The sequence below is a fragment of the Cricetulus griseus genome, chromosome 2 (genome assembly GCF_003668045.3).
Source record: "Cricetulus griseus strain 17A/GY chromosome 2, alternate assembly CriGri-PICRH-1.0, whole genome shotgun sequence".
Taxonomy (NCBI): Eukaryota; Metazoa; Chordata; class Mammalia; order Rodentia; family Cricetidae; genus Cricetulus; species Cricetulus griseus.
The window spans coordinates 272,787,098-272,796,934 of record NC_048595.1 but is presented as its reverse complement, the minus strand read 5'-3'; the positions used below and the strand labels follow the sequence as shown (position 1 = coordinate 272,796,934).

At 37.2% G+C, this 9,837-nt stretch overlaps 1 pseudogene; it reads right to left on the bottom strand.

Annotated features, from left to right (window-relative positions):
- Positions 1–1,197: 1,197 nt before the first annotated feature.
- On the bottom strand, positions 1,198–4,040 carry LOC103162816 (annotated as a pseudogene).
- Between the last annotated feature and the right edge of the window lie 5,797 nt (positions 4,041–9,837).

Here is a 9,837-nt window from a genome sequence, read left to right as displayed (position 1 = left end):
AGATGGCTTAGTAGGTAAAGGTATATGTTTCTAACCCAAAGACTCCAACTAGATTCCGAGGATTCTCATGGTGAAAGGAGAGAATCAACTACTGAAGTTGTTTTTTCACTTCCGAACTGTAGATATCATATAGTTCCTCTTTCCATGGTGATCCATTTGTGCTAATTAGGGGCCTCCTTGTTACCTGGCTTCTCTGGAGCTGTGGATTTAAGTCTGGTTATCCTTTGCTTTATATCTAATATCCACTTATCAGTAAATACATACAGTGTTTGTCTTTCTAAATCTGGGTTACCTCACTCAGGATGGTTTGTTCTAGTTCCATCAATTTGCCTGAAAGCTTCCTGAGATGTTCGAAACTTGAGGAAGTGAGAAATTAACTAAAACCCACACAACTGGGTACACCTGTGAGGGATTTCCCTTGATTGAATCATTTGAGGTGAGACAATCCATTGTAAATCTGGCCCATGCCTCTGGTGGCAGCCTGGAGAAAAGGCACAGAAGTAAGCCTTTGTTTTTTACCTGCTTACCCTCATTGGCAAGTCCATTCCCTTACTGGCATTAGAACCTACTTTTCCAGGATCCCAGTGTATACTGAGGACCAGCTGAGACCTTCAAACTCATGAACTAAACACCTATTGAATTCTTGAACTTTCCATTGGAAGAAAGCCATTTTGGAATAGTCAGATCATAACCTGTAAGACACTCTAATAAATCCCATTAATACACACACACACACACACACACACACACACACACACACACACATATGTATCATATAGATTATGGTACACCATATATCATACAATATATATTCTTTAAATCAATTCTGTTTCTTTATAGAACACTAATACAGTAATGATATGTTTTCATTTATGTATTTGTATGGGGGGGGAGACCATGTGTATGTGTCTTTGTGTATGTGGGTAGGTGCTTGGGAGTATCCATGTAATCCAGAAGAGGGCATCATATACCCTGGAGCTGAAGGACTTGTCAGCCATCCAACATTTGTGCTGAGAACACACTCCGGTCCTCTGTAAGATCAAGAAATGTTTGAGACATCTCTCCAGGACTAACTTTTTAAAAAAGAAAGTTTATTTATTAAGTGCATGTCCATGCCTCCATGCACATATGTGACTGTCACAGAACAGCTTGTAGGAATCAGTTCTTTCTTTCCACCTTGAGGGTCCCTTCAATCAAACTCAAGTTGTCAAGCTTGGCAGCAAACACTATTACCTACTGAGCATCAAATGTGATTATAATCATTTTTTGATGAAGGAGTTTTAATGACCTTAAATGACTATTAATAATCTTAGGTTTCTCCCTGACAATGAGATCAAAAGACAAATGCTGGAGAAAAATTAAACCAAAATGCATTTAATATTTCTGATAACTTTATCCATCAACTGGAGAAGATTGAACATATAGAACCAACCTTGAAGAATTAACCAGAGAGACATACATGTCACACCTATAAGGACTTAAGTAAGGCTGGCAATGTTAATATCTGATTAGGTATATAGAAAATAGAAGTTAGATTATTTCTACAATTATATAATAGTAGAACTGCATTTAAAATAATAATTTAGCACATAAGGCACCGAGTGTATGTCTCAGCATGTATAAAAAAAACAAAAAATAATCTCAAATAATGAGTGAGGGAATGAACAGGAAATTTGTGTTCACATTTGTGTCCATAAGCCAGAAGTACATGGCTGTGATTTCATCTTAATGATATATTCTTGAAGACACATCAATTATATAGAGGTTTTCAAGATATGGAGTGGGGAATAGAGGAGTGATGAGGGTTAACTGGTAGAGAGGATTATTTTTAAAGTGATTCAGCTTTTCCACACTTTAATTTGTAAAGACTTGCAGAGGAGAAAATATCAGGGTACGTTTTACTGCGTGTAAATTAGAAGCTAATAGAAAATATTTGTTCCAATTATATGACTAAAGTGAGAAGACTTGTTCTACACACAGTGCTCTAAAATGGGGGAGGGGGATACATGGGCAGAGCATGCACAAGCTTCTTCCTTAACGTCTACAAATGCAAGACAAGAGGCAGGTTTGATGTGACTTGTTCTCAAGGAGACACAGCTTGATTGTAGTTCAGACCCTTCTTTCTCAGTGGTTAACGTGTCCCTACATCACAGGACTCAAACTGTTGTATCTGAAGCTAGGGTACATTTTCTGATTATATCTCCTGAGAGAATCAGTGGTTTGTCTAAAGTGGGTGGAAAGGCTTCATGAATGCATAGAAGTAAGTTCCAAAAGTAGGTAAGCCTTCTTTTTTTTTTTTTTTTTTTTTTGAGGCCTGGTTAATTTTTTTTTTTTTTTTGGTTACTCTTAGAAACTTACATTTGACTGGAACCAGATTCAGAATTAGAAACTCTCAGTTAGGACAGCTCACATCTCTGGGCAGTCTAGTCTATCCCTGGCATTTTCTTTGGCTTCCTTCATTCTCTTAACCAAAACTTTAGGATGTTCTGGAGCATCTTCCTCAATTTTTTTTTTTTGTGTGTGTATTCTTTCTTCAAAGTAGTATGTTTGTGTTTGTATTGCAGGATGTGCAGAGTAACAAGATGCTGAATCATGGGTGCTTTGGTCCTGGACTTCTTACTTTCTTTATTTAAAGGCTTTTTGACAACATGTTGGCAGCAGCGTCTTCCTTAGAGATATTGAAGCTTGAAGATCCTGCTGGCTCTTTTAGGCCCCAGTTGGCAAGGCACAATAGTATCAGCCAGTTCAGGAATACCCTTCTATCCATTTCTGAATGATAACCTACTTGGCAACACTCAGATTGGCATCCACAATACATCTGCAAACAAACTTGTGCTTCCTCTCCACTTCCCCTTGGTTCTATAATAAAAAATGCCCCTTACTCAACAACAGGCATACTCTGCCATGGGACAAGATACCTTCTTTTATGGGCAAACTTTGTTTGTCATTCCCATCATTTATTCAGACCACATAATCTTTCCACTCTTCACCCAGAGCATCAACATTTACTTCTGTGGCCATGTGCTTCTCATAGAACTTGCAAATCCTGCCTTCGTCATCTACTTCAGTGAATTTCTGGCAGCTGTTGCCTTCGAAGGAGATATTCAGTTTCATCTTGAGACAGCCGACCACCTAGGAGGAATCATGAGAAAGAGTAGTAAGTTCTACAAAATAATTCCTGGTTATTTATAAAATTCCACAGGCACACAGCATTGCTGAACATAAACACTTTAATTATGTCTCTTCTCTCCCCTTTGCCTAGGGAGATAATAATACCAATATTTCTTTTTGGAAAATTCCCTTACATAGTAAACACATATTTTTGTTTACTTTATATCTCAACATGAGACACACACACACACCTGCATATCTTTAAAAGATGTCTCCTGTATCAATGCCTGCTGTTGCAAGGATGCTTTGTATTAAAGATCGATGCTGGATATGCAAGCTCCAACAATTGGTCGGAAACAAACATGGGAAATAAAGGGGACAACAGTGAGGCAAGAGTATATCATGGCTTTATTGTCACATTTAATGAAACTATTCCTTGGGCAAGATAGATGTTACTGAATTTCTAGGTTGCCAAAGCTTCAATAAATTATTTCCAGCCTAAATGTCTGATTGATTCTTTTGCATCCTTCCCTTGTTTCTCTCTCTTTTTTTTTGTTTCATCTTTTCTAATGTTACAGGGAAGTATCGGGTTTACAGGTGGGCACATGACCTTGTCTTCTTGCTTATGATTCTTATCAGCTAGCCTAGTCAAGGATATGGCTAAGGGACCACCTCTACAAAAAATAGTTTCAGCTTAAAGTACATACTTTGCCTTCCTGGATGCTCTACCCCAGTGCATTTCCTATAAGCTACTATGAAGATGGCCTGGGTTTGCCCACTCAGAAAGGCTCTACTATTCCTTTACTTTTCCTTGGTCTTTTCTTTTGGATGCTGCCCATAGCCTCGGTGTGCTTTTAAACTCTCTGGTGAATTAAGCATCCTTACTGTTTCTGTAAATCTCCCTCTCCATTCTGGCTTACCTCTTCCATTTCTCCTCCTTCTCACAACTTTTGCTATTGTAAGATTTCTAATAAAATTTTTATTAAAGAGTCTAAAAGAATTTCAATAAGAGTGCCTGATTTCCTCAGTATTGTATGTTGTATCCTCCATGTCTAACCCAAGTTTTAGTAACACTCCTTTCCTGCCTTTTAATTGGCAGTGAAAATGAAGTTGTTCCTTCTTTTCCTTTTTTCTTCCCTCCCCTCCCTTCTCTTTTCTTCCTTGAGATAGGTGCCACCTGTATAGCCCACATTAATAGGTGCCCCCATATAGCCCACATTATTGGCCTTGAACTCCTGACTGGTCCTTTTGCCTCAGTCTCCTGTGTGATGGATATCTTCCAGATTATTGGCTCATGTTTTAAGATCATGGATTTTTAAACTTTCATGTATTTCCTGACATTCAATTTGATTTTTTTTTTTTTGGTGTGTATGCTTATTGAAGTTTATTTGGTGTTTGTTTCTGGAAGGAATCACCTTCATTGTTCTCAAACCAGTTCAGCATTCCTGTTTAGAAAGAATGAGACATTTAAATTGCAAGTTTCTTAAAGGTTAGCATCATCTTAATAGACATCCAGGTAATGGAAAGAGCTTGACTGTGGTAGGGAGGAATGGCACCAGTGTCTTGGAATCAATCAGAGTAGGATTCAGAATCCAAGTTACAGAGTAAAATATTATAGTGATGAGATACACTATGGCCTTACCCCCCCCACACACACACACACACAATTTCAGAAGTGTCCTTTCCCCTATCATTTACTCCTATTATATTCCTTTAAGTATGTATCAACATGTATTATGATGCACAATGATAACCTAAAATATTTATGGACCTTAATAGTCTCAGATGTTACATTAGGAAAGAATTAGATGCAGTTATCATTAAAATGGTCTTTAAACCATATTAGTTTACCATATAATTGGATGATATTTACTCAGGATAGCATTTTGTGCTTGGTGGAGGCATAGAAAAATGTGTTCAAGTTCCCAAGAATTTTCCTTATATGCTAAGAAATATAGTTCAATAAGTAGTATCCTGTGCACTCACAATCTCAGTTCTAAACTGTTTGAAAATTGATAAGAAGAACATAGATAAAAAGCAAAATATCTTATTTATTACCCATGAAAGTGATGTTGTGAGGCATAAAAATGAACTTCCTAATAACAAAATGACACAAATCCCTTACATTTCCCTAGCTGCACATTCATTACAGAGAATGCTGCAAATCCCCTACATGGTTTACCCTCTTTATGAAACAGTAAAATTTAAAGCCATTAGAGAACAAACAGAAGCTGTGCTATCTGAGATAAAGGAGAGGGAGACTGAGCTAGATGTGAACCACTTTCTCCGCAAGCTCAACAATAGAGGAACACTTTTCCTTCCCAAGGAGAAGCCAGGGGTGTTAAAGAAAATCAGATGCCTGTGTATGGATGAAAATACCATGCGAGGCTCAGAAGCAGTGGTCTGCTAATAGGAAAGATCTTAGGCACTCTGGGGGTATATGGTCGATCATAGTGGGATGAGGTTACCAGCACAGCTGTACATCCTTTCTATGTCTTCCCTCAGCATATTATTTAACAAATATTTGTGGACACAGAAACAGCAGGAAGCAACTCTAACCCCAGAGCAGCTGAGCTAACTACAATCACCAAGTACAGCCACCCCTCCTGGGATTTGCCAAATTCAAGAGAGCAGCTGCTGTGCTATTCTAATACTGGGGGAGAGCATGAGTTACAGGGAAAATCAAAGTCGTCATCATCTCCTTCTCCTTCTCCTTCTCCTTCTCTTCTCTTTCTCCCTCTCCCTCTCGCTCTTCTTTCTTCCTTCTTCCTCTTCCTCCTCCTCCTCCTCCTCCTCCTCCTCCTCCTCCTCCTCCTCCTCCTCTTCTTCTTCTCCCCAGGAAGCACTCAAACCTAGCATCTTCCAAAACTTGAAGAGGAAGGAAAATTGAGTCTGCCAAACCGAATTAAAAATAGTGAATTTGTGATGTTCTTATAAACACCTTACTAACACTTGCAATATGTCATTTTCCATTTCACCTGAGCACCACGTTTTGTTTGGAACCAACTAGTTTTTCTGTTCTTACTTAGTAACTGTAGTGAGAAATTTTTCATTTTTCTTATAACTTCAAAATCTATAAATTCCAGGCTTGTAGATTGTGATCATGTGTCCCTGGGGAGGGATATTTCCTATGTTTATATCATTATATCATTATGCTGTTCTTTCAGCTTTCAAAAATGGCATATAAACATCATTGAGTCTATTTGGTGAAATACTATCTTTAAAAAATGTAGAATTTATTTGACTAGGATCCAGTGCCTGTTTAATTATCATTTTTGGTTGTGTGTGTAAGCTCAGTGTCATGCATAAGTGAACTTTGTTCTGGAGAGGAGTTGACATATAGTGTAAAGTTTAAGCGGAGTGATAGAAGCATCTACATTCAGGAATGGATATGGAATGCTCAGAAACCTGCAGAGATATCTCCTAATTGCTACTTTTTTTTGTTTCTAAGTTCTAAAACCTGTAAGGGTCATGTTAAATATGTACCTCTTCAGCCATGCCTTAAAGAACACAAATTCTGAAATAAATGCCAAATTTCATACACAAGGTGTTCAAAGATCACAGTAAAAAGCTCAGCCAAGATGTGTGTGAAGAAAACAGTGATAGTGTGACAATCATCTACAAAAGCCAAGCAAGACATTCACAGGGATTATCTTAGCCTAGCCCTTCAAGATCCCATTTGTCAATCGATCCCCAGTCTAGAAAATATTTCTTCCCCAGAAAGCCAGTGAAAGAGAGCACAGTCCTAAAAATGAGTAAAGCTGATATTTTCACTATTGGTTGTATTACAGGGGAAAAATAGCAACTTTAATAAGACATTTTATTCTGGTAGATAATGATAAAATATATTATAGATAATAATTCTGTTTCTATTTTGATTACAAAGGATATTTAGCCTATAAAATTTAATTATCTTTTAAGTTTGTAATTCCCATACTAATTTTTGTGAACCAAAATATAAAATTCTTCATCAAGTCATGCTTTGGGGGTGGGAAATAAACTCCAACTTTAACAATGTTACAGTTATTTTCATTATTGATTTACGTTAGAGTAACAAAAGCATCAAAGTCAATAAGCATCCTTTGTTGCAGGAATAACATAAAGCCAGACTGTTAGGAAGACCACACTGGAAAATGCCCCTCCAGAATCAAAGTTAAAGTGAATGAAGTGTGGAGTCTTACTCTTTCTAACATTCAAATTGCATTGGAGGCTTCAAATAAAGCAGGATGAGCATGAGTCTATGTGGAAGTTATCAGGGCTACCAATAAGTGGCTTGATTTTCCTTTCAGAGAGATGTCTACTGTAGTGAGATATCTACTCCGCATGCACCTGTTGAGGGCATGGTCACAGGTGCAGACATGAAAAGGAAAGGCGAGGTCTGGGGTCCTGGACCCCAGCTCACGCTCTTGTTTCTGGTTGGGTCACGTAGAGCAGCCTGGGTGTGGATCCTTGGAGCGGGAACTTGTGGGCCATCCGTTTCTTATGTAAGTAACATCTCCGGAATAAAATTAACCTATATTTAACCAAGTCTCTTATATCTTAATCTGTTCCTCATTGGGCTACTAAATATTTCTTCACACAAAAATGGGAATGGCCTATTCTAAAACATTTAAACACTATGTGATTTAAGACATAAAATCTCTATACCATACAGAGGACATTGAATAGTTAACATCTACCTATGTCACTTCTCTAAATGGGGTGGATACTTTGTTTCATATTCTACAATGGAAATAAAATCATCTCCATTCAACAAATGTTTATGAATGCAATTATAAAAGTGTAGAAACCTGTTAGAAAAGAGTTGACTGCAAATGGACAGAATGAGTGGTGTCCATCGAGAGCATAAAGAACACATGTGGAAATTTTTGCAAGACCATACTTATATTCCTCCCTTAGGAGTGAAGGAAAGTGGGAAAAACAAATATATCTGGAGAAGAAACTATTTGACTTTAGTGTTAGAATTGAACAGTCCCTAAAATTGTGGATCTGTATCTGGATTTTATCTCACATAAAAACCCAAGATGTTTTGTAAACAAAACCAAGCACAAAGCTATTAAACTGTAAAAACAGAGCCCTGGAACAAATAGGGTTGTATTAACCCTTAGAACAAGCCCTTCCTGACGACTGGAAAAAAGAATTAAGCAAACTATTTTGGATCTTAAATCAAGAAAATAATAGAAGATGGTGTACCCTAAACAGATTGTACAAACCATTAAATAATAGCTAACATGTAAAATTGTATCTGTTTATTATCAAAAGAACTGCTACATGAAAGTGAAATGTAGACTAAAGAAATAACAAATATATCTATCAAAATAAGGACTGGGAGAAGAGAACCTTTTGGTGCCCTTTTAAGTGATGTTTTCAAGATCAAATCCATCTATTTGTTCAAATCCCTCTAATAAAACATCTATGAGAGAAAAAATACTCAAGGCGCAGAGTGTACTTCGAATTAATAAAGTACAGAGGTACCTTGGAACAAAGTACATAAACTATTGTTGAGTTATACTCTATCCCTTGAATACTTTATTAGCCAATTATCATTCATTTCATAGATTAGTTAAACTCATTTTTAAAAAATGTTAAATAATAGGTAAGAGAGAAAGATTTTGGCAAATGAAAGAACACAAGAAAACATAAAGCAAATAATTCCAAATACCTTCATTTGGAGGTTAACTGTTTTCCCATTTTAAATGTACATGTCTGTTTAATATGAACTACACATATCATTTTTCCCATGTAACAACTTAAGTATATACAGTTTTAAATGTTAACTGAGTTGATGGTTCACACACACAAATGCTGTTTTGACCTATATAGTGTTTTGACCTATATAAGTGATTTCCATGTGTCAATCAGTACAGTAGCATATGGACGGCTCTTATCAGTCATTAAGTCTCCCGTGTTCTGTGTATTTGTCCTTCACCACATTCCCCAAAACTTGGGTAATAAACGGTGGAGTTTCATATGTCTGGAATTTGCTTTTCTTAGAATGGTAGATGCCTCTTTCACTTAGAAGTGCACATTAAAGGATCTTCCATGTGTTTCACTGCTTTGTAGTTCATTCCCTTTTATCATTGAATAATATTTCATTTATAATGTGATACCACAGTTTTTTTTTTTTAACCCATTCACGTATTGAGAGGATGTCATCGCTGTTTCTGGATTTAGGCAATTATAAGCAAAGCTACTACATTCACTTCCAGATTTTTGTAGGAGGTGCACATTTTCAATTCATTGGAGGAGAACCAGTGCATTGAGCTGTGGGTTTATCTGATCAGAGTGGGTATAACTTTGCCAAAATCATCTGTTTTCCCAAGCAACTGCTCTTTTCACTTCCTGACCATCAATGACTGACAGCCCCCATTTCCCTCTTTGCCAGCACCGGGTCAGTTCATGCAGGTGTCTGTTATTCAAATGAAAGATTCCTTAATGAACTCTGAATTGGGGGCACCTTTACACTTATTTGCCAACTGTTTTTTCTCTTTGAAAGGATGTCAGTTCAGACTTTTTGCCCATTTTTAAATTGTGCTTATGGTTTGTTTCTACTGACCTTCAAGTGTTCTTTGCACAGCTTGGAGGCAAGGCAATTTCCAGATATGTCTTCACAATTCCCCCAGCCTCAGTGAGGGGGTCCTCTTTTATAATTCCCTTAAAGGTATCTATCACACACATTGTTGTTTGCTTGCTTGCTTGTTTTTCAAGACAGCATTTTACTTAACT